Raw genomic sequence first — 27,670 nt, forward strand, 5'->3', positions numbered from 1 at the left:
GTTCCGCAACATGGTCCTGTATTGAGCTAATTAAACGTCTGATGTTGTCCTGAGGCAGATGGACCCACAAATTTTGAACAGCCACTTCTAAATCTTGCACAGAGTAGCACGGCGGCATCTAGTGTTTACAGCTAATCCCATACATACTCTATAGGGGATAAGTCGGAGGTGCGGGCTAGGCACGGAAGAGTCTCAAAAAGACGTAAGAAGTATTGAGCAACTCGAACTGTTTGCGGGCGAGCATTTACCCCTGACAATTTAGGAACGGTCCTTTATGTGGTTGCAGAATGTCATTAACATCACACTGGCCCGCTAAGGTTCCACTTACTACAACTAGAGTGAACCGACTATCATAGGCTATAACCCCTCAGACCATTGTGCTCGCCGTGGGGGGCAGTGTGTCGTACGGTATAATGGGTGGAAGGGTACCTTTCTCTGGGACGCCTCCACACCAGTGCGCGGTCATAATCTGACCCCAAACTGAATTAGGATTCATCGCCAAAAAACACCTTTTGTCTATCAGTGACATCCCACATTGCTCTGGCTTCGCACCATTGTAGACGGGAGTTGCCAATGTGTTGGTGTTAAAGGGAGTACACGAAAAGAGCGCCTGGTGGCCTGGACTGCAAATTCACTTTCGCAAGGCGTCTAGAAATGGTTTGGGGGAACAACTGCAACCCCTATGTTTGCTTGTATGGTAGAACAAGTCACTGTGGGATCCACAAGCGCTTGCCGCACGATCCTTCGATCCTCTCTCCTTGTCTTCCTGGTCGCTCCAGACCCGATTTTTCGCACGTGAGTGCCATCTCGTGTCCACTGCCGCCAGCAGTTTCTAACAGAACACTCCGAACGATCCACCTGGGTAGTAACTCGTAACACTGCTCGTCGACCATGCTGCAATTTTCATGCCGATGAATAAACCTCTCTCAAACTCGCTTAAGTGTGAGAAACGTTTTCTAACTCATCTACCTGGCATCCTTCTTTTATTAAGGTTCCCCAACTTTCGGGATGTAATCATAACATTTATAAATCTTTAATTATGCACTGGTTTATATAGCACCTTTTTTCCCGATTGCACCGATACTGTAGGGTAAACGGTTATGCGCATTGACACGAAACTTGGATCATTTGCATATCAGATGTCACTCTTCTTATATGCAAAATTTTCGCGATTATACCTTCTTTCTTGGAGTGTTAGTTTCAATGTTCCTGAGTGTATATATGGAATTAGGCTGTGTTGGTTTTCGCTATAATAGGCACTGAATGTATAAGCTTCTCTCTCTTCCCCCATCTCAGCTGGAAAATTTGGAATAACATATAAGTGTGCGTGTTTTTAGTTTTCCGATTAAATTTGCTTTGAGTATACAGTTTTTGACCATGTCAACCTATCAGACTAGGGTCCCGCCTTTGCACTCGACGGCCCTAAAGGAAATACTCCGTAGCATTTGAGGTGGTGAGCTATACCCCCCCCCCCAAGGACGTAGCCAAGGAGGGGGTCCGGACCCCCCCCCCTCTCCCGAAAGATTACTGTCTGCTTTTTCTCAGTTGTTGCACCTTACGTCAACAAAAATTTTCCAAAGAGAAGTTTTATGAAACCTGGTTTCCCCTTTAAACCCTGGTTTTCCCTTTAAATATTCCCATTAATCGGCAACTTTGCGGCGTCCGAGTCCATGTAGAACACGAGAACCTCGTGCAATAACTTCAGGTTCCCAGTTGCCGCCTGTCTTTTGAGTCTTTTGCTGTGTCGCGTACTCCGTCCGAAAACGGCGAATTTCCATTTCTTCTTTCAACCCAACTGGGTTGTGACCTTGAAATTCGGCCCCTTTTCCTCAGTCCACCAGATTGCCATCGGCAAAGTAATTGAAAACGAACATTCCTTGTCACTTTCGCTGTACCCCAGTCTCATTGGGGTGGTTTTTTTTCTTTTTTTGTTTTGACTGTTTTCCCGTTTGGACTTGATTTCCTAGACACATGCTGTACGAAGGACAGCTAGAGTGAGGTGCATCCCTGGTGAATCAGTAATTGAAATTCCCTATTTTCTGTTTTAACAGTTTTTTCTACCACACACTTATAGGAAACATATCTTGAACAAAGTTGTATTCAGAAGAAAATTAAGTTTACACAAACCAGGGGCGCAATCAGAAAATATTTTTAGGGGGGACATACTTTTTTTTCCACAACACTCTATCAGCGTTCTCTCTCTCTGTACATCAATATATATTTATTATTATGATTAATATTATTTAGTAAAATTCCTTAAAATTGTATAAGTTTTGCAATTTATTCAAAAACTGTTGCAAAAACATTAATTGTTCTTATCCCAGAATTGAAATCACGTTTAGAATAAACATTAAAGTACTTGAAACACGGAAGAAGATACGATCTTGTAATCACTGACGTTTTAAATGAGTTCCTAAATACAGAAAAAATAAATGCCAAAAAGGAGAGAGGGGGAAGTTTTAAATGACCTCTCGTCGTCCCTGCTTACTTTGGAACCACTTCGGTTTCTCAAAGTGAGTTCAGCTTCGTTCGAATAAAAAAAAAAGAGTATTTTTGAAAATTGTTCGAATTAGCGTTCTGGAGGGGGGGGGGGATACGGGCCCTGTGCCCTCCCCCCTCTGGTTGCGCCCCTGACACAAACTAGGTAAGTTTTAGTGTTCCCTTTTCAAGTTTTCTTAACAATACGTGCAATTTTATGTGTTAATGTTTTTCCATTTAAAAACCAAGTTCAGACAGCAACGAAAAAGAAATTCTACACATTTCCTGTGTTTGAGGATGAGAAAAAATAAGCATTAATTATTAATTTATTTTTGCTCTTTATATTTTTGGGATGATTCATTTCAGATTCATTTTATATTTTGATTAATAATTTTATTTAAACTTTAAGTTTATTTTTAACAATAATAGATTACTAATCTCCCCGGAAGCTCACAACTTTTAAACTAATCCGGAAAAGTTCGTTTTTTTTTTTTGAACATTTGTGTCTTATTTTTAGCTCAAGATAACATTAAGAAACTTCTCTCCTTTCTGAGAAACAAACGAGATTTTTTATGGATGTTTTTCCACCCAATATTTAAACATGACCATGAAACATACAGTAAAACCTGTGAAGTTGACCACCCTTGCAAGTTGACCGATATTTTTAGGCACAGAATTAGATCTTATATAATTCAACCTTTATAAGTGGATTACCTGTTGAAGTTGACCACTAAAGTAGTGCACCGCAAGTGGTCAACTTACACAGGTTTCACTGTATTAGATGTCCAAAAAGAATTTGTCTTTGAAGGTAAAATACGTGAATAAATAAAATTTGAAGTTGATGCAACAAAATTACTTTTCGCTGTATCAAAATTTTACAAAACGAAGAATGAAATTGAAAATTAATTGAATATTTTACTGTGATTAGTTTATGAAATTGCAAGTTCGACCATATTAAAACATGTAATTTAAAAGTAATTTTTTGAAATTCGTACTTTTAAATCTTACTGAATTGCGAGTCTATGGTCCCAAGAGAAGAGTGGCTAGTAATTTTTAACTGAACAAAAAATTTTTCTTCGATTTTGTTCCGTTTTTCAAGAAAAGCATATTTGTTTCATTGGAATAAATTTTGATTATTATTTACCGCCTTTGTACTGAGGAATTATTTAATAAGCATCTATGCATCGATCATTGGTAAATTGCAAAGGTAGCATTAAACGTAACAAAAAAGGGACATGTGCATTTAACTATAAATTACTAGGTGAAAATTTCTGCTATTTACTGCGTTACAAGCAAATAATTAAAAAAAAGGTGAATGCGAGGTAAATTTTCTTGTGTTTTTCACTTCTATATTAGATTTTTTTTAACTCCTAATTTCTTAAAGTTAAAATTATTTGCTATTTCTTGCAATAGAATATGTTTTACTAACATCACATAAAAGAAAGAAAATAAAGGCAATATGATATGCTTTCGAGAATACAGGATGATTACAAAATTGCTCCTAGAATGGAAGTTATACCAATTTGAAAATGAAAGAATCAGAAGTGTTATTATTGTTATATGAATTTTGGAAAGTAGATTTAAATCATTACTGGATTTTTAACCACAATCATTCTAAGAGTTTTTACAAAAGATTGTCGTTAGATTTTGGAACATCAGATTACTGAGGAGCAAAAAATTTACAAACTGAGGCTATAAGAAACCTATAAGTTTGGATTCCAAAAATTGGCTAGCTTTATGCATATTACATATCGTTGAAAATGTATCGAATTTGATGCTGCTGTATTATCGCAATCGCAAAAGGGACGAAGATTACTTTAATGATCAAAATTTGACGTTTGGACTCCAAATTATGAAAATTTCGAGTCTAACGCTTGCTTACTGCTAATAAAGACAGTAAAGTAACCAGGTTATAATCAAATATTGTCACGATAATTCGTAATAGAGCATATTGCCATTTTCCCTGTAGTTGTTTACAATTATAGTTTTAATTTGAAAAAGACTGAATTGTACAGAAGTTGTTTTGTATCAGCAGAATAAACAGAACTCTTGTTTGGTGGTGAGAAAGGTGGGTGCGATGCCTCCCCTCCCCTTGATCTTTTAAATGAAGCATCAAATTGAAAACATCAGAGGAAAATCGCCAATAATGTTCAAATCATTTGCATTTTTTCCAAAATGTTGTTAAAATAAAATACATAAATGCTTAATTTCATTCATTATACATTCCATTACGCCACAGGTAAAAGATCTCTCAGGTATTCATTGGCTTGACAAATTAAACCCCTAATGCAGTTTCACATCGAAGAGAGCTCAAGTGTCTCCATCTGTTGGAAACTCGGCATCAAAATTTCCTGTGCCAGTCACATCCGCGCCTTAATTGTAGCATTTGAAAGACTAGATGCAATATCGGTGGTTCGCACTAGGTCCGAAAAGGCTAAAACCTTTAACGAAGCCCCATTAAGAAGAAAAAAAATACCATAACGGATCCTAAGATAGCTTATTTTACCAATTCGTTGCAAAAAAATAATAATGAAAAAAAAAAAAAAACGGCAATACGCCATTAAAAAAAAAAAAAATGCAACCAAGGAAGTCTCCGTCCATCAAAGAGTTAATAGTTTGTTCAAGCTTTTAAATGATGGTTAGAAATGATAATTAGAAAACGGATAAAATTAGAAATTTCATTCAATTTCGTATTATCAAAAGCATGTTATAAACGTAGATAAATAAAGAACTAGTTCAAGCTTTTTAAATGAAGTCATGCTAATATTTTCGTCGAGAGAATGGTTGAATTTTGCCAGAAATCTTGTTCAAATCGGACAGGGTGGCGGAATTACGTTATATAGCATTCATACAGTTATACATTCGACTAGATCGATATAGATTTCTTTATTTTTTTAAATAAACTGACTTGAACATATTTTGCTGAAATATATTACAAAGCTTTAATATTTTATTAAATTATTACCTGCATTTTCCAATTAATCCCTAGAACAGTTTTCGTTTTCCGATTTTCTTTTATTGTGAACTTTTTATTACTAGGAATTATCACTCATTTTCAAAGCATCAGAACAGAGGAATCTTACGTGAAGGAATTTTTCTATCCATGTTTGGAAACTTAGTATGGGATAAATTTTAGTTTAATGTTAATTTTATAAACTGAAAATAATTTCTTTGCCACTTAGTATAAAATTTTTATCTAATTTTAACATTGCTCTATCAATTTCAGTTATTTAATTTTAGTTAATTATCATATTTTAATAATTAGTTTTAATTGGATTTATTTTTTTAATGTAAATATGTGCTACTAATTTTGCTTTAGCATGCCTCCTCTTTTGAAGTTCGTGCAACCTTGGACCCCCCCCCCCCCTTAACAAGGTTCTAGCTACATGCCTGGGCCCCTTAGGTTTAGAGGGGTGTAACAGTTCGGAATAGTTTCCCCTGCATATCCTGTATCTTTTGGTACTAATATTTACCTGGTAGACATTGACAGTTCGGAGAAGATTGGATTGCGGGCAGATGCTAATAGGTTGTAATAAAAAAGATGCTGTAACTTTTTTAATTTGGAGGAATAGAAAAAAAAAAGAGAGATGGTTTAAATTTGGGGAGTTTTTGAGCAATCACGATTGCTTATTGTTCTCATTTGACATTTTTTGATGTTCCGTTCCTTTTTCAGCTTGGACCAGGGCATCTGCAGCACCACCGCCCGCCGTCCTCCAGGCGCGGTTGTCCCCCGGTCTTGAGCTATCCGCTTCTCCTGGTCGGAGGCGTCCATGTCCTACACACACACACGCCTACACACACATACACACACTCATGGCTGCGCACAGACACACACATACACACACTCATGCCTCCACACAGACACAAACACATATGCCTACGTACACACACACACACGAACGCCTACACACACACGCGGGTACACACACAGCACCGCCTACACACGCACGCGCGTACATACACAGCACTGCATACACAACACGCACACACATGCTCCTACACAAACACACATGCACATTCATACACACACACGCTCGTGATTGCGAAAAACATAATTTGAAATTCAGGATGCCAAAAATTCAAATTAATATATATATATATATATATATATATATATATATATATATATATATATATATATATATATAGTTTTTTGCATGCTAATACTGTTTTGGTGGACTAAGTTGAAAAATAGCCAAATTTGGAGACTGTCCCCAAAATTCATCGAAGGTCATTCTGGGCTAAGTATTTAGCATTTCGGACTGCTGTTACTAAGTATTCCGCAGAAAAGAACTTCGAGAATTTTTATTATTTTGTGGAACGAGATTTATAATACTAAGTGATCTTCTAATTGGACTGTTGTATTTTGCTGTTTCTATATATTTTTAATGTGAACTGAAGTCTCTTTTTTATAAATTTTACTTTATTATTCCAGAAAATAATGCTCAATAAGTATTGGTAAAATATGTTCGACTGTGTAGCTTTCGTGTGATGTGTGACAGGAGTATCACGAGTTTTTTTTTTTCCCCACCTTCCCCAAGAAGCTACTATTCTGTTTTTTTTTTTTTTTTTGTATGTATATTTTTAACTAGGTGATCTAAAAATATCATTTATCATAATCTAATTTCGTTATTCACGACTTATGGAAGTACTTAGCTCGAGCTCTACTGACCGATTTCTCTTCTCGAATTCGAGCCAACTGTCAAGAGGAATTTTAGTACACAAAACGTATTTCAAAGCCTTTTTTCCCGCAGAACATTTTGAATTTCCTTTGAACTTTGTTTCGCAGCTTTTTTGACCTCGTTCAACTGATACTTGTTTTTAGTAGATGAATAACGTTAGCAGTCGGTTCCGAGAGTCTGGTCATTATTCCCTTCTTCAGAAATATCACTTTAATTGAAGCCTGTCACGTCCACGTTGTATTGAGCACTACAGCCGTTTGAAATAATTCTTTTTGAATTCACTTTGCAATTTTTTCTCTTTTATTTCAAGCATTAGATCGTGCACTTTGAGCTTTTATCTTCATCTGCACTAGTTCCCTTTTAATTAACAAGCTGATCAGCAGCAGTAATAGATTGCTTTTACATTAGTCGGCGAATCGTATAAGTTTTTTCTTTGTAGTTACTTTCGTTCTGCTTATTTATTTTACGTTAATTTAGCTATCTGCTTTCCCGAAAGGGAAAAAACTAACTTTCAAGCTTCACCGCCTTTATGGATCCACCTTCAAGAGTTTCTATATCAAATTATATTTTATTATATTAAGAAAAGAAAAAGAAAAGCAGAAATTGGCTGAATTTATAAAAACCAAACAAAAGTCTAACATTGGAAAAAATCGGTTTGCGCAAATCAATGCTTTGAAAGAAAGATATCAAAAATTTTTAAGTCCTATAGCCGCAAGTGTATTTTTAGTGATGTCAGATGACGTACGGAGATTGGGGGATCAGGGGATTTTCCCAAGAATTTTTTTTTCGAAATTGGAAGGTATTAAAAAAGGTTGTTATAGTCGGTTGCAAAAAGAGGATAAAGGAAATAATTCGGGGCTAACCTCTCCCCCCTCCGGAGAGTCCATAAAAATAAGTTTTTGAATTATTTGAAGAGCCCGATTCCCCACGAACATTAGTAAAATGTTGAAGTTTACCTTTTTTTTTTTTGCTTTGTTTGCATCAGAAGTTAGATAAACATGTTTGTATAATGAAACTATAAAGTTAAATGACAAAAATGCAAAAAAGAAAAAAAAAATTACGATACTAGGTTTAGCCTGCTCAGGGCAGTTTAAGCCTCGGCTGGTTGTGATGTGGTGTTTTGTGCCCCTTTTCAACATTGTTTACATCAGTGGGAATGGGCGTATTGAACTTGACCCATTTCAACCGTTTATTAGAGAAAAATAATTGACTTAATGATGTACACACGTAGTTTAATAATTTTCGACTATTTTAAAATGTTTTTTCTTTCAACTACCAGAGCTTTATCATTCTTATTAATCTCTCAGGCATCGTTTTTAATTTTGCGTTCAAAATTTTCTAAACCTGCATTATTTTTTGTTAAAGATTTTTACACGTCGAAGATTAAAGTTGGTCTCAGATCGGGAGCAACAATCAATATATTGTTACTGGAGTTACGTGGGTTCATGTTTCTGCTTTTTGTTTTGTGAGCAAGCGTTTAAAGTAAGAAACGTAGCTTAGTTTACTGTTACTTCCAGTTTTTAAACCACCTTATATTCAAAGTAATATATTTTTCTTGAGAACATTGAATTTCAGAATTTTGTTAAATTATTTGACGTTGAAAGACAGAATTGTGATAGGCTATGATTTTAAAAGGACGAAACTTTGAGCAAACATACGTTACTTGGTCAACAACAGAGATACCGTGCGTTCCGTTAGATTATATCAGTCTGTCTTTCGGACGGAGAGACAGCTGTGTTTGTATGCCTGTAGCATGGTTTTGATAATTTTTTAATTGATGTCTGAAGTATGGTATTGAATTTTGTAATGCATACTCTTCAAACGAATGTAAGGTGCTCAAATTGAAAAATTTTTACTGCTATTGGCAATATGAGTAGGAAATATTTCTAGTCGAAAAGTCTAGTTTTTAGTGGGAAATTTTATTCATTGCTATGTTACTCATTCTCAAAAATTCCAGATTGTCGTGACGTGAGAAAGCAAAGTTACGACTTACTGTTTTCGCTACTCGCAGGTGGTGTTGCTATCTAGATAGCCACGTGCTGTTGCGCTTCTAATCTCGTCAATGTTCGTCTTTTGTCAATTTGTGCAAGTTAACAGTTCGACAACACCAGCAGCGGATTTCTAAAAAAGAGGAGACAAAGTAAATAGTTTGTTCCAGAAAATCTAGTTTGACAAGTTTCTTGTTATGAGAAAACTAAAAAAGCAATAACCTTACTAGGAGTGCAGTATTTTTTGCCAAATACGTATGTTTTGACACCAAATTATGCAGCGTTGAAGAGGCTTCTTCACTTAACGATGTGTCTATCTTCAGGGAAAATTTAAAAGTAGTTGTTTTGATGATTGACCAGTTTCTGAAACAATCGATTGGCTTGACGATGTCCACCAGGTAGTTTTAAATGTACTATTGCATATTCGTTTTACTTCTACTGCAGAAAACGTTTAATGAATGATTTTTCCTGTGTGTTTAAATCTAATTTTTAAACAAGTGTAAAACGGTATTTCGGTATATTATTGTCAATGTATGATCTGCAGATGTCTTCTGCGGTTAAATAATGCAGTTACTACTAAGGAATCTACTGTTTAACAATGATAGTGAGAGAGGGGTGTTTAGTATCTCTATAGTTCACGTGCAGTACGTTGTATTTCAAAATTATGGATGCTTTTTTTTTTTTCAATTCTCTCTGTTTAATTTATATGAATCGATTATTTCAGAAAGTTCATAAGTCCTACTATTGCAACTTTTCAGGAATCAATAAAAAGTGATTATTTTACTCAGAAATGAACTAAATTCTACGAAATTTTTTATGACTAACCTAGCCAAAGGTAGGATCATTATTATCCGTTTTTCAGGAAAAGGCACTTCGCCCCGCCTCCTCGAACGCAGAGTTGCATTTTACGCGGGGGTGATCGGTAAGAAATAGAGATGAGACGGGGCTCATCCGTGACCGTCGCTAGGGAAGGCCTGCTTGCTTAGATGGTGAGTCACCTCTAGTGGGGAGAGCTGCTTCTTCACCAGTCCCTTTTCTTCGCCTTAGCGAATTCTCTTGTATTATGTGATTTTTAGCATATTAAAAGTTATTTAAACAGAGCCCCCCGTCCCCCTCCAAATCGGAACGATAATAATGGTGGTATCCACCGCGCGAATGAATGTGCTGCTTCGCTCTCGTGTCCCCAAATGTGATGACTCAGACCCCTTATCAACTGGGAGCAAGAAGGCCTTCCTCTCTCGAAAGCCACGGCCCGAAGCGGGCTCTAGAACCAAAATGGGTTTCGGGCTCGGGCGGGCTCGGACACCAGCTAAGATATTCAATCGTCAATCACCAAACAAATTCAAAGCAAATAAACTTGATCATGCTATGAGGAAAAAAAAAAACGAATATTTAAATCAGTTCAATCAATGAAAATTTAACCAGGAAAAAAAAGGTCATTTGTAATATATTTTTTTACTATTACAATGTGACAAGCAGTTATGCGTTTGAAGACGAGCATTTTGAGAAAATTTAGAAACTTCTGATAATGCAGAATATTTAACAACATTTTTCACTAACAGAGAGATTAAAAAAAAAGAAAAATTAAATAAATAAAAACATTTTGAATTAATCGCAGTTGCAATATAAGGACCCACATTTAGTTGTTGTAAAACAACAGCTGAGACTAAGATTTCAATAAACCTGTAGAAGGTTTTTGATACAAGAAATTTTTTCTTGGGTTCGGGGGGGGGGGGGAGGGGGATTTCGGTCCGGGGGAGACAATATCACGCTGGCGCGGGCTCTCGAAAATGAGCCCGAACTCATCTCTAAAGCAATCCTCGCGCTTCCAAAGGAGACAACCCGACAGTCCTAACTTGGGCGTGCATTTTAATGTGCAAAAATGTGTTGGTGCATCACTTGTCTGTTGTCATTTTAGTTATTCTTACGTTTTGAAAACTGCTGCTTTTACAACAAAATGCTATGACCTGAATATATCTTCTGCCGAAAACAGCGAAATAGAATCTTCGGATACCACGTGACGGGGGAGGAGTCAAGTGCCTTCTCTTGGAAAACTGACAATGCCTCACATTAAATTACGTTTCATTTCATCGCTGAATTTTTTTTTTTTTTAATTTGGACTTATGCCCTTTCTGCAATAAATATCCTGAAAGACTAATTTATAGTGATGTAAATCAAATGGAACAGATTTGTTTCAAATTGATTTATGATAATGAAAAATAATATTACGAAGTTACAAAAATAATTAGTATAATCCTTATTCATAAATTCATTATCTTAAGAAAATACATCGTGTATTTTTCTCCTTCTCTCGTCTTGTTTTAGTGAAATAATAAAGTGGCGAGAAAAAAAAAAAAAAAAAACTAAAACTGGGATAAAAATCAAAACTTTTACATGTGTATAAAACTATATTCATCATATACATCCTCCATGGAAATCTTTTTCTATCCTTTTCTAGTCTATTTTTGTGTACCAAGTTCGATGTACATATTTGTGTGACTATGTTCGGAACTGCACTGAATAATCTTCTTGATATTTGTTATTTCTTTCAACAATATGGCAATTTTCCCTTTATATTCAATATTGGCAAAGGTAGTTCAACCGACAAGCGTTACTTTGCAATATTCTCTTGAAAACCGTCTATAAAATAGCTAGCCTGAAACCGTTCTTTCGATATTCTATCGAATATTTAAGCATCATGAATGTTGATAATTGAAAACATTTGTCGCCCAGTAAAATCTTTTTCCAAAATCTCAATTTGGGATCTCCCAAATTGAGATTTTGGAATCTTCACACTTATTGATTTACACTCATCTATTGCCCTACTTCAAAAATATTTCATTTTTATAAGATGAGTGAAAATAAACATTATTAAATTACAAGAAAAGGATGTCACTATAGAAAATGAAAGAATGCTAGTACTTCATTTCCAGAATAATAATTATTTTTTAAAAAAAGAAAGAAAATACGTGATTAAAGCAAAATTTGCCGCTTAGGCAACTGCCTACTCTGCCTATTGGGAAATTGGGCTCTGTTTCAATGTTTGCATCAGATTTGACGGTGAATCTTGATGTAATTTCAGGTTTTCACTTGTAAGAGATTGGATTTCACATAGTTATAATCTGTCATATCTGTTGAGCATTCGCTTTACTGTCCCAAGATCCCGGCCGCAAACGACAAACGAATGTCCTCTCAGAGGAAAGTCATTAGTAATCTTGTTAAATTTCTTCGGTGTTTTTTCTAAAAGTCTCTTGCAGTGTTGTTCTTATTTTGACCAGCGTACATCTCGCTGAAAGCATACAGTTTTTTCGCAGTTTCTAGAGTAATGTTAATAAAACCACTGAGAAATATCGAATTTCAGTTGGATTTCGTGATATCGAATCCCCCCCCCTAACCCCCCGAACTGACGAACCTACCATTACCAAATTTGTTAGATCAAAGGAGTTATTTGTTTTTACTTCATTACGCCAAAAAATCTAGTTCTTCTATGAGCTTGCCATTGCGTCTTACCACTTCTACCTTCGCATGTAGTGTAGAAAGGGCATAAGTCCAGGACTTACGCTCTTTCTGAACTAAACGAAAAATGTGATCCCTAAATAAAGTGCTTTGTTGTACAAGAATTGACTTCCCTGGTAGTCGATGTCGGTACATATACAAGCATTCGAAAACCACAGCTAACTGAATTGGTGTGCGGCCTTCTAAATTTTAAGCGAATGAACTGTATTCAGTTATTCATTTGTAGTACAGTGAAACCTGTGTAAATTGACCATTTGCTGTGCTATATTTTAGTGCTCAACTTAGACAAGTGGTTAATTTATCGAAGTTAAAATATACGATATGGGACTAATTATGTACCTGACAAAGGTAGTTAACTTTACAGGTTTTACTGTATTTTCTGTTTTTCAATTTGATAACTAGATCTGTTTTTTTTTTCCTTTAGATTTTTTTTTTTTTTTTTTTTGTGATGAGAGGGGGGGTACATTCCTTTCTGACCAGTCAAGGAACCCCGTAAAATTTGAATGGGCCCCGACTGTTGATCCTTCTATTCTTCTTTTGCCTTAATGATTTGTCTTATGTGTGTATCGATTATAAAACTATTTCAATGGAGTAGTTATTCAGTAATACTTAATAAAATTCTAAACTACTGGGCTTATATTTTTTTCTTTTTAGTTTTTTTTCTTTGGTTTTTACGCAGTCGGGTTTTTATTTAATAATTTTTTATTTCACCCCCGTTTAGTTAATTTTCATTGACTTAGTTATTATGATCATGAGACGGCAAATTTCGCAATCTTGTCATTTTATTGAAAAAATTTAGATCATGAGGATTATTAAGTAACTTGCGTAGGTCTAAACTACTGAGTATTAGTCCCTCTAGGGACCTTACGCGGCTCAAAGCTACATATGTTTGACCTTTAGGAAAAATGCGCGAACTTAACTACAGCTATATTAACAGCGTGGAAAAGTCGTCAGTCAAATCTTTCTTCCAAAACTGAAAAAGCCCGTCAAGAGAGTACACGTCGCGAAACTCAGTCCCCTCAATCAAGACAAAAACAAATACAACATGTTAGAGATGAAAATTGAATTAGTAGATTTAGTAAACAAAAAAATTCAGGCAGTGAAAACGCTACAGTGAAACCTGTGTACGTTGACCACTCGCGGTGCAGTACTTTGGCGGTCAACTTCGACAGGTGGTCAACTTATAAAGGGCGGTAATTTTTTTTTTTTTTTTTGTCATTTCTTGCACCATGTATTCTTTTTTTGAGGAATTCACCCTTACTCTTTCAGTTCAACTCCACTTTCATTGTTTAACATTATTGAAAGTGAAACAATAATTGAAAATACTATTCAAATACTTTTGTTGTTTTTCCCTTGTTTTTAACTACACTGCTCAAAACAATTAGGGGAGCAAGCAAAAACGTGAAGAAAACCGGGCGAGACGGCCATGTATTGGCATACAATGGATAGTACACGCGTATCAATGCGCAATACAGAAAAAAAGACGTAAAATAATTGGAATTAAGTTTTAATGCTTTGAAAGTATGGAAAAAACGCTAAAAGATGATTTAGGGCAACAATTTGGTTACATGTAAATGATGAAAAAAGACACTGTTTAGACATGATGCATAAGTTTTAATAAGGCGTGTGGGCTCCTCGAACACCTAAGACTGCTGCACACCTGTTTGCCATGGATGCGATGAGGTTATCTATCTGACTTTGGGGAATACTGTTCCACTCCCCAAGAAGTGCAATTTCCAAGTCTCGAACAGTAACAGGCGGCCTTGATCGCGCAGCAATGCGTCGTCCGAGCATGTCCCAAACATGCTCGACTAGATTCAGGTCAGGAGAGCACGCTGGTCATTCCATACGCTGTATTGTTTCAGCTTCAAGCATGTTCTCTACCAGACGAGCTCTATGCGGTCGGGCAATATCATTCTGGAAAACAACGGAATCTCCAATGGCTCCAGAGTAAGGGATGACATGAGGTCGCAGTATCTCGTATGCATACCTTCGGCCAGTCAAAGTGCCATTCCGAATGATATGCAGGTCCGTACGTCCGCCTATGCTGATTCCACCCCATACCATCCAACCAACTCATCTGTATTGTGACTTTTCACGAATGAATGCGAGGTTATTTCGAGTGCCCCTGTCCCTCCATACCAGAAAGCGTCGGATGTCACACTCTAGGCTGATTTGGGACTCATCTGTAAACAACACTTGGCTCCAATCATGTTGCTCCCAATCTCGATGTTCAGCATCCCATCATCTTCGGGCAGCACGGTGGCGTGGGGTCAACGGAATGAGGACCATTGGCCTACGTGCATAGAGCTCTCCCTCATGAAGCCGATTACGTACTGTTTGGCTGGACATCCTTCGTCCTGTTGCCAAGAGTAACTGTCTTTGCAGCTGCGTAGCATTCTCTGTTCTGTTTCGACGGGCTATTAACAGTATATACTGGTTATCAGTTGCTTCAGTGGCATGTGGCCGACCTTGCCCTGGTCGACGTCTAACATTTCCTGTCTCTTGGAATTGATTCCAAAGCCTTGCAACAACACTTCTGGAGACTCAAACAGCGTCCGCGACACTACGTTATGTTTGCGCGGATTCCAGTCTGCCTATAAGATGTCATGTCATGTCATGGATTCCGGTAAATCACTCTGTTAAGACATTCTCAAGTAACCTTGTCTCAAGAAAAAATACTGTGCAATCGAATTTCACAGTTACGGCAATAAAACGGACGTTTCTGCAACATCTCGATTTCTGCTCTTATCTCCTTTTTCTGGTTTTTGACGTCATGAACACTGATTGGCATATAAAGTTTTCTTTTTCCGTTTCCTGGTAGGCTTAAAATTATGGATGTTTATATGTACATACATTTTATGTTATTTATTAGTATGCATCTTTGCGTAATTTTGTTAAAACCATGTGCTCCCCTAATTGTTTTGAGCAGTGTATATTGGACACTGCAGTTTTAGAAATTTCATATATGCCAGCTAATTTTCCCTGGCTTTCTAAATTTTCAATTACTTTTAATGTTTCATACTTTTTATTAATCTCAAGTTCCACTTTTTGAAGCCTTTTTATGTAAAACTTATACCACAAAAAGCAACAAGCTCGACTCTCCCAGTTCATAAAGGCAAAATTAAAATGTCCTATCGCTTAACCCCTTGCACCATAAACATGTAACTTTACTCATTAGCAGGCCCAGATCTGCGTACCCGCAGTGCGAGGGGACCGCCTCCTTAAAGGGGCTAACGGCCCTAGATATTGATGAAAAATAGAAAAAAACTAGCACTAAGGATTATTCGCTTTTCAAATAGACACTGCTGGCTACTAGGGAGAGGCCTTACATATTTTGTTGCAGGAGCTCAAAATGTTCGTTCCTGCTCTTTTTAGCAGAATAAAGAAAAGACTGAACTTTTCTACTGACACCTATTTTCATTGAACAGAGTACAAAAAGCTATCTCAAATAGAACAACAAATGAAAAACAAGTTTGGAGAATAAAGAGCAGCATAAGCTTTATGCTGCTGTTTAGTTAGTAAAATGCTAGTATATCATCAAAGCATTAAATACATTCTTTGAAAGCTATCAAAAAAAAAAAAAAAAAAAATTATTATTATAAATAAATAAATAATAAAATAATATGCTGAAGAAAGTTTAAAAAAATGAATCAAGTGGTCAACTTACAAAGGGTTTTTTACAATACTCCAGACCAAATTTGGCGTACATTAGAGGTCAAGATAGAGAGGTGGTCAAGTTACAGAGGTTTTCATTCATAATATGAGATAGGGCTAGTTCCGTTCCTGACAAAAGCGGTCAACATAGACAGGTGGTCAACTTACAAGGGTGGTCAACTTTACAGGTTTTACTGTACCTGCATTTGTCGCATGCTCTGTAGCACGCAGGTAGCGAGCGACACGATCCCGAACTGACAATATGGCGACTGTTTGTTGATAAGGTGAATTTTGATTACTGTCATGTGTTTAGTGACACTTCCAAGGTTAAGACAAATCGATTGACGTAGGATTTATCAAAATCGGCCAAGGGGCTTAGCTTGTACAACGCCACATAGGAACAAAACATACATACCTAGACTCATAAACACATTACCTTCCTTTACTTCGCGCACGCGCAGTCGGATAAAACATAAATAAATCCCGAAAATAACCTTCTTTCAAAAAAAAAAGAAAAAAGTGGATTTCATATATGTGCTTGTTATTTATGGTAGGTCATTATTAATGAATTTAATTACATGCCAATAAAGTAATCAATTCAAGAACAATCATCTTTACTGCGATTTGTTCACAATTTTTTAAAATAAATTATTTTAGGTTCCTTTTAGAGAGGTAAGTTTAATTTTTATTGAATAGCTGTGGTAAATTCTTTAGCACTGGCTTAGGGGCGGTAACTTACTGGTTAAATATTTGCTTACTTAGTTTTAATTTAATTTTTATAAAATTAATCGTTATTAAACAATATTTTTCTTATAAAATAACAAATGACATTGTAAGTAAATATTTTTACAAAATTAAATATTTATTAATACTAATAAGATATGAATAAAATTTATATTCCTTTTTAAGCGGAACATATAGTTTTAAATAACCTTTATTTTTCCGGCATGCCGAAAAGAACCAGGCAAGTGTTATCGAAAATCTGGTGGCCCCCGAATTTTGCGGCGTGCTGGATAATGCCGGTAATACGGTATGATAAAGTGTAATATCGGAGTTTACATTTTACTGCTCTTATTTTAGCCACTGGTGCAGCTCCCCCCCCCCTCTTTTAAATTTTATTTTTATATATTTATTATTATTTAAAGCTTTTATTTTTTAAATCTTAAGGTTGGCAGCTATGTAGTAAAAAGTTTGCGCTTGACTGTACTTGAAATGAAATAAACTAGTCCGTTTTGCTGTTTAAATTGCCTTCTGCCGAATGGTGCTGCTTGAATTTCCGAAAAATACCCGTAAAACCCTTATAATTGCGATAATGCCATGATGTACAATGAGGTTTGGGAAACGTCATTTCATGTGCCATAACAGGCTCCTTAACTGCTTTATAAAATCATTGATGTCAAGGGTTTAATTTCCATATCATTAACGTGTGCAACTTGTGTTTGGTAAAAAATGTGATTTTCGTATCCCCCACCCCCAATGTAAGTTTTTTGGGATGGTTTGGTCATTTTGCAGTCTCCAATGAGTCACTGCACTCTATTTTATCATCTTCTATAAAAACAAGAAATTCCTCGTCTTTATCCAGCAGTCTTTTCCTCTGTAATTTTTGTCCTTTATCAATGACGATTCTTTTTGTTTACCAACAAAAGCAATATTGGTAATTATCAGTTTGCACTTTCAAAGTATTCTAAAATGCTAGCAAAGATTTGTTTCAGTTTGATTAATGTATTTTAAAAATGAGTTTTTTTCTGGACTAATCTGTTTGATAATTTGTATCCGAGTTGGGCCTTTCGGAGAACATTCCACTGGGAGAAGTTAGTTTTGTTTTTTACAAATCTTCTCATAAGTTGTTCATTAAAAACTGGAAAAAAGAAAATAAAAGCAAAATACATTATTATCCTCATTTGGAGAAATGATTGCGACAAACTACTTACAGCTTTCTAGTCCGTAAGGTCTTCCTTATGTGATACAAAAGAAAGGGACGTAAAACCGACGTCGTTTTGATCAAAAGGATGTGCTCACCCAACCCCCAATTCTATTTGTGACTTTGGGACCGTAATGTCTGTTTATCATACATTTTTCTTTTCCCGATTTGAAAATAAAAGGAAAATAAATTATATAAAACTTTGATATTTTGTTACTTGAAACGTTACTTGCAGTGTTGAAAAATGTCTATTTGTAAAAATGTTTCACTATCTCTGTCTAAATAAAAAGTAATGCGTGTCATTTTCAGGGACATTTGTCAACTCTTAACCTTGACATTAAATTACCTTTCTAGTCGACTTATGTCATTCTTTGGCACGTAATGCATGATTTACCATCGTGCTTGTCTCCGATTTAGAAGTAAAGGTACAAAAGTGCTTTAACCTCTATATTATTTGATCAGATGTTTCCAAAACTGAACTGAGTAGTTCAACACACTTAAGTTATGCTATAAATTGATTCGATTCGCTATCGGTTATTGAGGACTGATTTAGAATCAAGGTATCCAAATCAAATACATATACTACAAAAAAAATAAATAAATAAATAAATCCTTAACCCGTTATGTATAAGTATGCGTTATGAATGTAAAGTGAATTTCAAGTAATATACTCAAAACGGAGTCTTGAACTCTGCTCTAAATATTGCGATTGGATTCCCAAACATCTTGACGATGCTTACCATTTTAGCAAACGGGTGAGTAACAATTTTTTTTTTTTTTTCGTGGTGCTGGGAGTGTCTTCGGTATTCTGTAATTTAGCATAAATTTTCCAATCCTGTTTGTACCTTTCGCCTTCCGCAGCACTTCTTTACTGAAATACGGATTTATAGCAAAATTTAAAGTTTTTTTTTTTTTTGCTTTAAACTTGAAGCGTGCTTTGGGCCTTTCTGCGGAGTTGTCCTGTCGGGAAAAGGTTATCTTCGAAAATCGAAGCAAACAATATTGAAACAATTAATACAATTTTTGAAAATTGATACTCATATTGTAATATTTTGTTACTGGTCAAGAATTATTTTTCTTATTATAAAATCATAAAGTTCTTGTTTTAAATATTTTAAATATTAAGTGAGGCCTACTAATATTCGATGCAGCATTTATTTATTTAATATTAAACACTTTATTTTTAATGTTTTGTACGATTAGTCAACTAGCATGCGGGGCAAAGTGAAATAGTTTTTCGTTTACTTATTCGATCATTTATTAAATCACCAACTTAATCATTTATTGATTAAATCACTTACACTCCTTCATTTAATAATTCACTTATTTATAAATTCAGTCGCTTGTTTTTTATTCATTCCTTTTTTTCTCATCTTTAGTTATTAGTTTATTTATTATTCGTTTATTGTTTCATTATTGATTCCTTTATTCGTTAATTCTTTTATTTACTCATTCATTTGATCAAAATATTTTTAATAGTCTAGAAAATGTTTCATTTGAAAAATGTATTTTTCACTTTGCCCCATGCAAAATAAAAATGAAACCTTTCCCCCTTTTTTTGAACGTGCAAATCTACTGCCAAAAATAAGAACAATATTTCAATGCAAGTTTTGTTACGAAATGCATTGTTCTTTCTTTATATACTGTAATTTTCAAAGCAAATTTCCTATTTCTTCATTTTGAAAAAGGCAAGATATCTTAACTATATTTTTTCCCCTCCTACTTCCGAAAGTGATTTATTTTTATTGTGCATACATTTTATCTTCTGTATTAATGCACACATTTATGCCTGTTCACAAACACCGGAACAGTCTTTTACTTCCACGAATGTCCTCTGCTATGATTATTTTGGGTTTTCACACGTTGACGAAGGAAGCAAACATCCTTTCTTGACTGACAAATATAACCCTTCATTTTCGTGTGGTCTACTTGCTTTGTCTAAAACTTTTTCTGGAGAAATGATAGTGTTGTATAAGATATACGTAGTTATCTGATTTGTTTTATGCTCAATTATATATACTGTGATATACTATTGGGTAAAAAAAAGGTGTGGGAGTTTCATGTTATTTAACACTTATATTTATAGTCTAAATTCATTCTAATATGAAATATATCACTGAAAAAAAAAAAAAACTAAATTCTCTTGAGCTTTTATGCGGTAGCAAGATAATTCTCTCAGCTCTTCTACTTTTTTACTCCTTTCTACATAGTAACGCGAAAATACTTTCACTCAAATTTTGGCCTAAATTTCCATTTTGCTCACCTCCGAATGAATGTTGAGCTGTTTTTTCGGGCCCGATCGCACGTGCATACATACCTAAGACCGTATGGACGTTCGAAATATCTATTTTGACAATCCCCGGGCTAATTACCACGAGTTTTCTCGTGACTTCTGTATGTGCGTATGTATGTACGTATCTCGCATAATTCAAATACGGTATGCCGATGTAGATTTCTAGTGGGGTCTAGTTGTGCACTTCCCATTTTGGGTGCATTCAGATGTTCCAAAAGGGTTCTTTCTGGGGAGGGGGATCAGTGTTGATTTCAATGCAAACTCAAGTGATGTTATAATTTGGCGAACATTTGGCAATATGTCGCCGAGGTTTTGGTCGCCAACTTGGTGATGAATTTGGCGAAAAAAATTCTTTTGAAATCTGGTTTCAATTTGGCGCTTTTTTAAGAGTTCACCATTGAATCACGTTAAAATTGCCGATGTTGGGAAAAATTAATCTCTGTAAAACGTCTTTTTTTACCTCGGTTCGCGACAAACTAGGGGGGTAATATTTAAGTGTTTCCTTGCTTATTCTAAGTTACTATTATCATTGAATTGGCGTAAAAGAAAGTCATTTGAGGCACACAGCAGCTCATTTCTAATTATATTTTGCTCATTAGAAAAAATTTAGACAATGAATATAATGGTTAAATAAGACAGAACTCCTGCATTTTTTTAACCTAATAGTGTATCACAACATGCAGTTGAGTGGAAAAAATTGTTGTCCTAGTTAATGCGAAAATTTCAATGGAATATTGCAAACATAAGTAAGCTATGCTGAAGTATTTAAGTCCATTTTCGTAAAAATGTTATTAGAAAACACTTCAAACAATTCGTGGGTTTCAAACTTTCGTTTTTCATTTATATCACAGAAATTTACTGTACTTACGGTGGCCTAACTCTCGTAAGTTATATGAAATGCGCGCTATCATTTCAAAAACGTTAAATAGTCGGACATTTTTCAGCATTTTTTTTTTTAAAGTTTTGAGTGAAACGCGTTTTAACTTCAGATCAGTGATTGTAATACTGGTACAAAAATGCAATACCGATATTCGATATGTTTTGGAACGTGTTACCGGGATTAGAAATTTCTTAAAAGAGGATTAAAAATATACTTGTTTCGTTGCCATATTTCATAATTTTATGCAAGAAGTGAATTATGAAAATTATGAAATGAAGGAACAAGAGAATGAATAAAAAAAAAAATCAATAGTAAGGAACAATGCATTTGTTGAATTATCACTAAGCCTGAAGCTCATTCTATTGCACAAATTTTCTGCTGCTGAAAATCTAATAAGTTACATTTAAAATTCTTCAAGTAAAAATTGTTTTATTTTCAGTAATGCCTCGAGTACTGGTTATTTCCTAGTTTTTAACTTTGGTCCTTACATCCCATGTTTCTTACTGTCTCATAAGTGTTCTTTCGTGATTTATCATGTAAAAATTTTCTATCCCTGATGCAGTAGGAAAACAATCGAACTCTCATCACAGATATTTAACTTTCTAATCGGTATCTTTTGTTTCACCTGAAATCTGATATCACCGAAAATAATTGCATAGAACTGTAAGAAAAGCATGCAAAAGATTTCTCGGCATATCCGGGTAAATACTAAAACCAGTACAGAGATAAAGGGTATTTAATAGTGCAAAAAAGTTGGTAAATTTGCATTTAGAATGGGATGTACGAAATCGTTAAGAACTCAACTACACTATTTGGTTAAAAAGTTACTCATTTTTAGGAAACTCTCAGACGTTGAAAATTGTCTGTTACTGAAAGCTCCCAAAAGCAGTTGTATTAGTCATCCAGAAATAGCTTCGTTCCTGCCAAAAATACTTGAGGGAAAAAGCAATCTGTAGACTACTTGAAAATGAATTATGATTCTTATGTTTCAGTTCATTTTAGATTTCTCTAAACTGGTGTTACCGAACTAATGCAAGAACATGAAAGATATGGAAATCTTTTAAGAAATTATTTTTAAATAACTCTACAGTGGTTTTCTGAATTGGTAAAGAAAAAAAAGAGAGAGAGAGAGCATTGGCTTTTTTTTTTTTTTTTTTGGCCCCATCATGCTTTTCTGTCGAACTATGAATCAACTAGTCGACCCGTGCGGAACTCCGCACTGTGCTTCAAATCGTTTCATAAGGCATTTCGCTCTTTAAGAATTTCAAAGGAAGAACATTATGAAGAAGAACCGAAAAAAAGAGTAAGCGCAGAAGAGAAGGCATGTAATTTAAAGACATCAGTAACAAAACCTCGTTAAATACAACATTGTGATAATTTGATCATAGCTCCCCTTTTAATCGTACATATTTTCAATGCAAACATAAATGTCAATAAAAGTGTGGCTCAGTGGTGACTCGTGAAAAAGCAATAATTATGCATGTGAAAAAACAGGTTGTGGCAAATACAGTCCTGCACATGTCAGCATCTGACGGGAAAAAAAGAAACATTAAAGAGATATTTATTGGCACGTATTCGAATTGGCGCCATTCTGACTAACAGCCCGACACCCCAACAAACCTAGCAATTGCGCCTTCCTTTTCGAAAGCTATTCATTGAAGGAATGCGTAGTAAAAAACAGCAAAAAAGCTTTTTGCCAAAAAAAAAAAATAATAATAATAATAAGATCATGCATCTGTGTTTTGTCATTAACCAGCATGATACGATTTAAAATTATTCGCAAAGCATGGAATTTGATTAAAGAATGACGAAGATCTCACGTAGCGATTGAAACAAACATTCTAGAGAAGTAATAAATTTGATTGAAAATAAGTGTTTTTATCTTTGAATATTGAACTATTTCACAAAGCAGGCTGCTTTAACCGTAACGGCTTAAATGCGCGCACATGTTTCTCTTTTAATCGAACACTTAAAATTCAAAACCAAAACCAGTTGAACCGAGTCCGTTCTTAAGTGTAATTTTTCGAACGTAGACAAAATGTATTTTTTTTTCAGCAGAAAGCAGAGGAGTAGAAAATAATTTCTTGCTAATGAAGTTGATAATACTTTTAATGCTTTATATCGTATTCGCGCAAATAAAAAATTAAAGGTTTACAGAGTGAAACTCGTAGTTTTAATCGGGCGTAGTATTTTTTCATTTGTACAAAAGGTCGAACACTGCTATTAGAAACATCTACATTTTAGCATACAATAAAAATGTTTTTCTGCACAAAAAGGATTTCTTTAGGTAAATCTAATACTTTTTTATGCTTACATTATGTTGAGTGGTCTGGATGTAGTCAAAGAACACAGTTCGATTAACAATCAACTTATCCGAATGATAACTGTAGCCTGCATAAAGGAGTCGAAACACCAAGTAGCATTCCCACTGCATTTATTTTATTAGGTGTGTATGTTATGAGCACATGTAATGCGTAATACTAATATAAATTTGATATTATGTCGGACAGCCCAAGCTTGCCCGAAGTTCAGATAGTTTATAGCCGAACGCTCTACCGAAAAAAACTTATCAATTAAACCGAACAACTAAGTCCAGTGCTGTTAAGCTTTATTAAAATATGAACACACACAAAGGCTTTTTTTTTTTTTTTTGCCGCGAAAGCGACGTAAAAAATGGAAAACTGCATTAGAACTTTGCTTTAAAAAATGCATAAGAACTACAGGAAGCATCAAGGTTTTGAAACAGCAAGAGGCGATTTCGAAAACTTGAATTTTCGACCGTAAGTCTTTTTTTCGTCATTGGACAGCCTGATAAGTTTTAAAATGAGAGGGGATTAATATATAAGATAAGATATTGAAGAAAAATGTTTTTAATTTTTGAAAATTTTTACAATTTGTTATCGCAGGCTGCTTAAACCGTTATAACTTAGATGGCAGCACGTGTTCATCATTTAACAGCACGGTTAAAATACAAAATAAATTGAACTATGCTCTTTTTTAAGCGTAGCTTTTCGAATGTAGTAAAAATGTGATAAGCTATTTGTTTTTTAGCAAAAAGAAGAAAAAATATATATTTTACCTTTCAAATTGAGGTAGTATTTTATTTATTTGTACAAAGAGTCAAAAACTCATTAGAAGAATATATATTTCAATATACGATTTATTATTTTTTTTCTGAGCAAAAAACAATTCTATTGTAGTCTGAAATATTAAACCTGTTACTTATATTTTCGCTTACATTATGCTTTAATTTTCTTTCCAGAGCCAAAGCTTCAAAAAAAAAAAAAAAAAAAAAAAAACACGTGCAATTTCGAAGTAATTTAGCACAAAATCATTGAATGCTTTCATATCAGCAAGGAGCATTTCCTTCTCATTTATTCTGCTCCCTCATAGTTGTTAGTCATTTAATTCAGTGCTCATGTAATGCGCGATATTTCTCTAATTTTTTTGTTGCAGATTGTCCGGACGTGGGCCCGAACACGTAATCTCCTGGTTACGAAGAGAACGCTCTGCCAATCAAGCTACTCAGCTCTGTCGGTCATAGCGCAAATTAAAGTTATAAGTTTGACCGAAAACCTTATTATGGTTCTTTAAAACAGGTTTTTCGGCTAAAAGAAACAATTTTTAGACCTTGGGTCTATTTTTCGTCAGTAGCCAGCACCATAAGCTATAAAATTAGCCGTAAATCAAAGAAATCGATCAAAAATTGAGGGAAATTTGGCGTAGAAACCAAAAACAGGCTACAGAAATAATATATAAGGATTGATTTTTGACACTAACAAAACTTTTCGTTGTACGGAATCGTGACTTTGAATGTGGGCAATTTAAAGATAAGATTCGAATACTGTACTGGAAATACACCGGAACATGTTTTTGCTGGTGCTCTGATACTAGGATTTTCAATCCAGCGAGATTTCGGGACTGTAAGGAGTCAATCCCGCGGGATTGACTTGATTCTTCAAAAAACTAAATTTTAATGTCAAATAGAAAAAGTTGTGCTTTTTAGAAAGGACTGCTTTTGTTACTTGAATCCGTAGTTTTCTCGAATTTCGTACACCAATTGTAGAGTACTGCGAAGGCGCATACCAGTTAGCATCTATCGTTTGGTACGCAAAAGTGTGCCCTAAAAAAGTCCAATGCATTTTAACAAAGCATCGCGCGTATGGGATGGGAAAGGGTTTTTGCTCAAAAAATAATGCGCATGATGAAAATACGTGCTTTGGCTCCACTGCTGTTGTTTTTTCTGAGATTAAATAATTGTGAACATTTAGCGAAATATCCACATCAACATTATTAACTTCTGAAATAGATTTTTCTTTACTTATGCTTAGTTTTTGCTCAAGAATTGTAAATTTCGGACAAAAATAACGTCTATTGGATATGTTTTGCTGTATCCAATTTAACTTGTATTGAGAATAAATACCCTTGCTGCTTCATTAGCGGTGTTCATGTATCGGTGCATTTGACTCGTTTAATTTTACCTCTCACTTTAAAGATATATTCAAAAATAAGTGTAATTTTCTGGATTTAAATTTTAGTGATGGTTTTCGAAAATACTTGTAAATTTTAAGCATTTTCTCAATTGCTGACTGAATGAAAACTGAAACTTCGAATGAGAATAGCAATTCGTTCTCAGAAAAATATACTCTATTGTGTTTTTAAATGGTAAATCCACCCTTCAGATGAGACACAAAAGTTTGCTTACTCTTCTTGTAAGAAGATGTACGAGGAAGGTGATTCAAACTTCAGAACATGCTTGTGAACATAGCGGGATTTTGCTCTAAATTCCGCGGGATTAATTCAGTTTAATATCATTCGGGATAGGGATTTTGGATTGGAAATTCTACTGGATATCATCTGAATTACTATCTTTAACCCTTCTCTCCCTTTTTTTAAACATAAAACTAGGTTAAAAGTCAGAATGCTAATTTATTCATTTTGACAGAAGATTAAATAGCTTAGGTTTTGAGTGTTTTTAGTAATCCCTTCCTTTTATCTGCTGATAAACGACTTCTTAAATCCGTCAGTGCTGCTTAGAGCAATTAAAATTTCTTTCTTTTCCTTTTTGTTGACTGTTCTAGAATAGTGTAATAGTGTGGCTCTGATAAGTTGATGACGTTGACAATGATTACTTTTTTGGGTAATAGAGCAGAGTAATTTTGACCAAATGAAATTTCCAAGTAAAACCTTGTGTCCAAGCTACAAAACCATAAATCCTAGTCGTGAGACGGTGGACAAAAGAAAACAAAATTAACAGAAAACGAGCTGATTTGTGCATCTTTTACTCCAATTTAAAGATAATAGTGCCTCGCAGTGCGCAGAGAAACACTTTAAATATTTTCACTCAAAGTTTGTTGCGAACCGAAGCAAAGAAAACGTTTTATACAGATAACTTTTCGCAATGTTGGCAGATTTAATGTGATTCAATGGGTAACTCTCTAAATATAACCAAATTGAAACCAATTAAAAAAAAAACCCGCCAAATTCGTCGCCAAGTTGGCGACAAAATTTGACGACCAAAAACTTGGCGATATATCGCCAAATTATAGCACCGCTTGAGTTTACATTGAAATTAACAATGATTTTACCCCAAAAAGGTGTAAAAGACCCTCTTTAGAACATCCGAATGAAAGCAAAAGAGAAGGTGCACAACTAGACCCCACTTGGAGTCTATGTACCAAATTTCAGCTTTCTGGGACATATCGTTTTTGAGTTATGCGAGATACATACGCACATACATACGTATACATACGGACGTCACGAGAAAATTCGTTGTAATTTACTCGGGGGTCGTCAAAATGGATTCGTCAGGTGTCTATACGTTCTTAGGCATGTATCCACGTGTGGTCGGGTTGAAAAAAAAAATCAATATTCATTCGGCGGCGAGCAAAATGGAAATTAAGACCGATTTTTGAGTGAATTTTTCGCGAATGCAATACTTCCTTTTTTGTAAAAGGAAGTAAAAATGGTGGCATAAAAATAAGGGTAAGAAACTAAGTCTAAAATTTTACAATAAGTGCGAGTCTCAATGGACGCTGAAGATTTATTTCCAATCATAAGTGAATTGAATCCAAGCTTTTTCAGTGCTCCAATTGCATAAATAAATGTTGTTTGATTGTTGTTCAAGGAAAAAAAAAGTTATATTTGTATCTGATATGTTAAAATCTGTTCGCGTCTGTCGAACATAATCTTCCCGAGAACGGTGGATATTCGAACCGAGTAGCGGAAAATTCGTGATTTTTTGGAAAACCCTGA

The 27,670-nt window shown here is 34.9% G+C and overlaps 1 protein-coding gene across 7 annotated transcripts in view; it reads left to right on the forward strand.

Annotated features, from left to right (window-relative positions):
- The window catches only part of LOC129219350 (RNA-binding protein Pasilla-like), a 123,747-nt gene that overhangs the window by 35,195 nt on the left and 60,882 nt on the right, over nucleotides 1-27,670 (forward strand). The window contains exon 1 of one of the 7 annotated variants that reach the window (XM_054853718.1): nucleotides 9,392-9,546. The exons of the other annotated variants lie outside the window; for them this stretch is intronic. The gene's annotated coding sequence lies outside the window, so the exon portion shown is untranslated. Of the gene's footprint in view, nucleotides 1-9,391; nucleotides 9,547-27,670 lie in introns of those variants that run through there. 7 annotated transcript variants of the gene reach the window in all.

This window comes from Uloborus diversus, chromosome 3, assembly GCF_026930045.1.
Source record: "Uloborus diversus isolate 005 chromosome 3, Udiv.v.3.1, whole genome shotgun sequence".
Lineage (NCBI taxonomy): Eukaryota > Metazoa > Arthropoda > Arachnida > Araneae > Uloboridae > Uloborus > Uloborus diversus.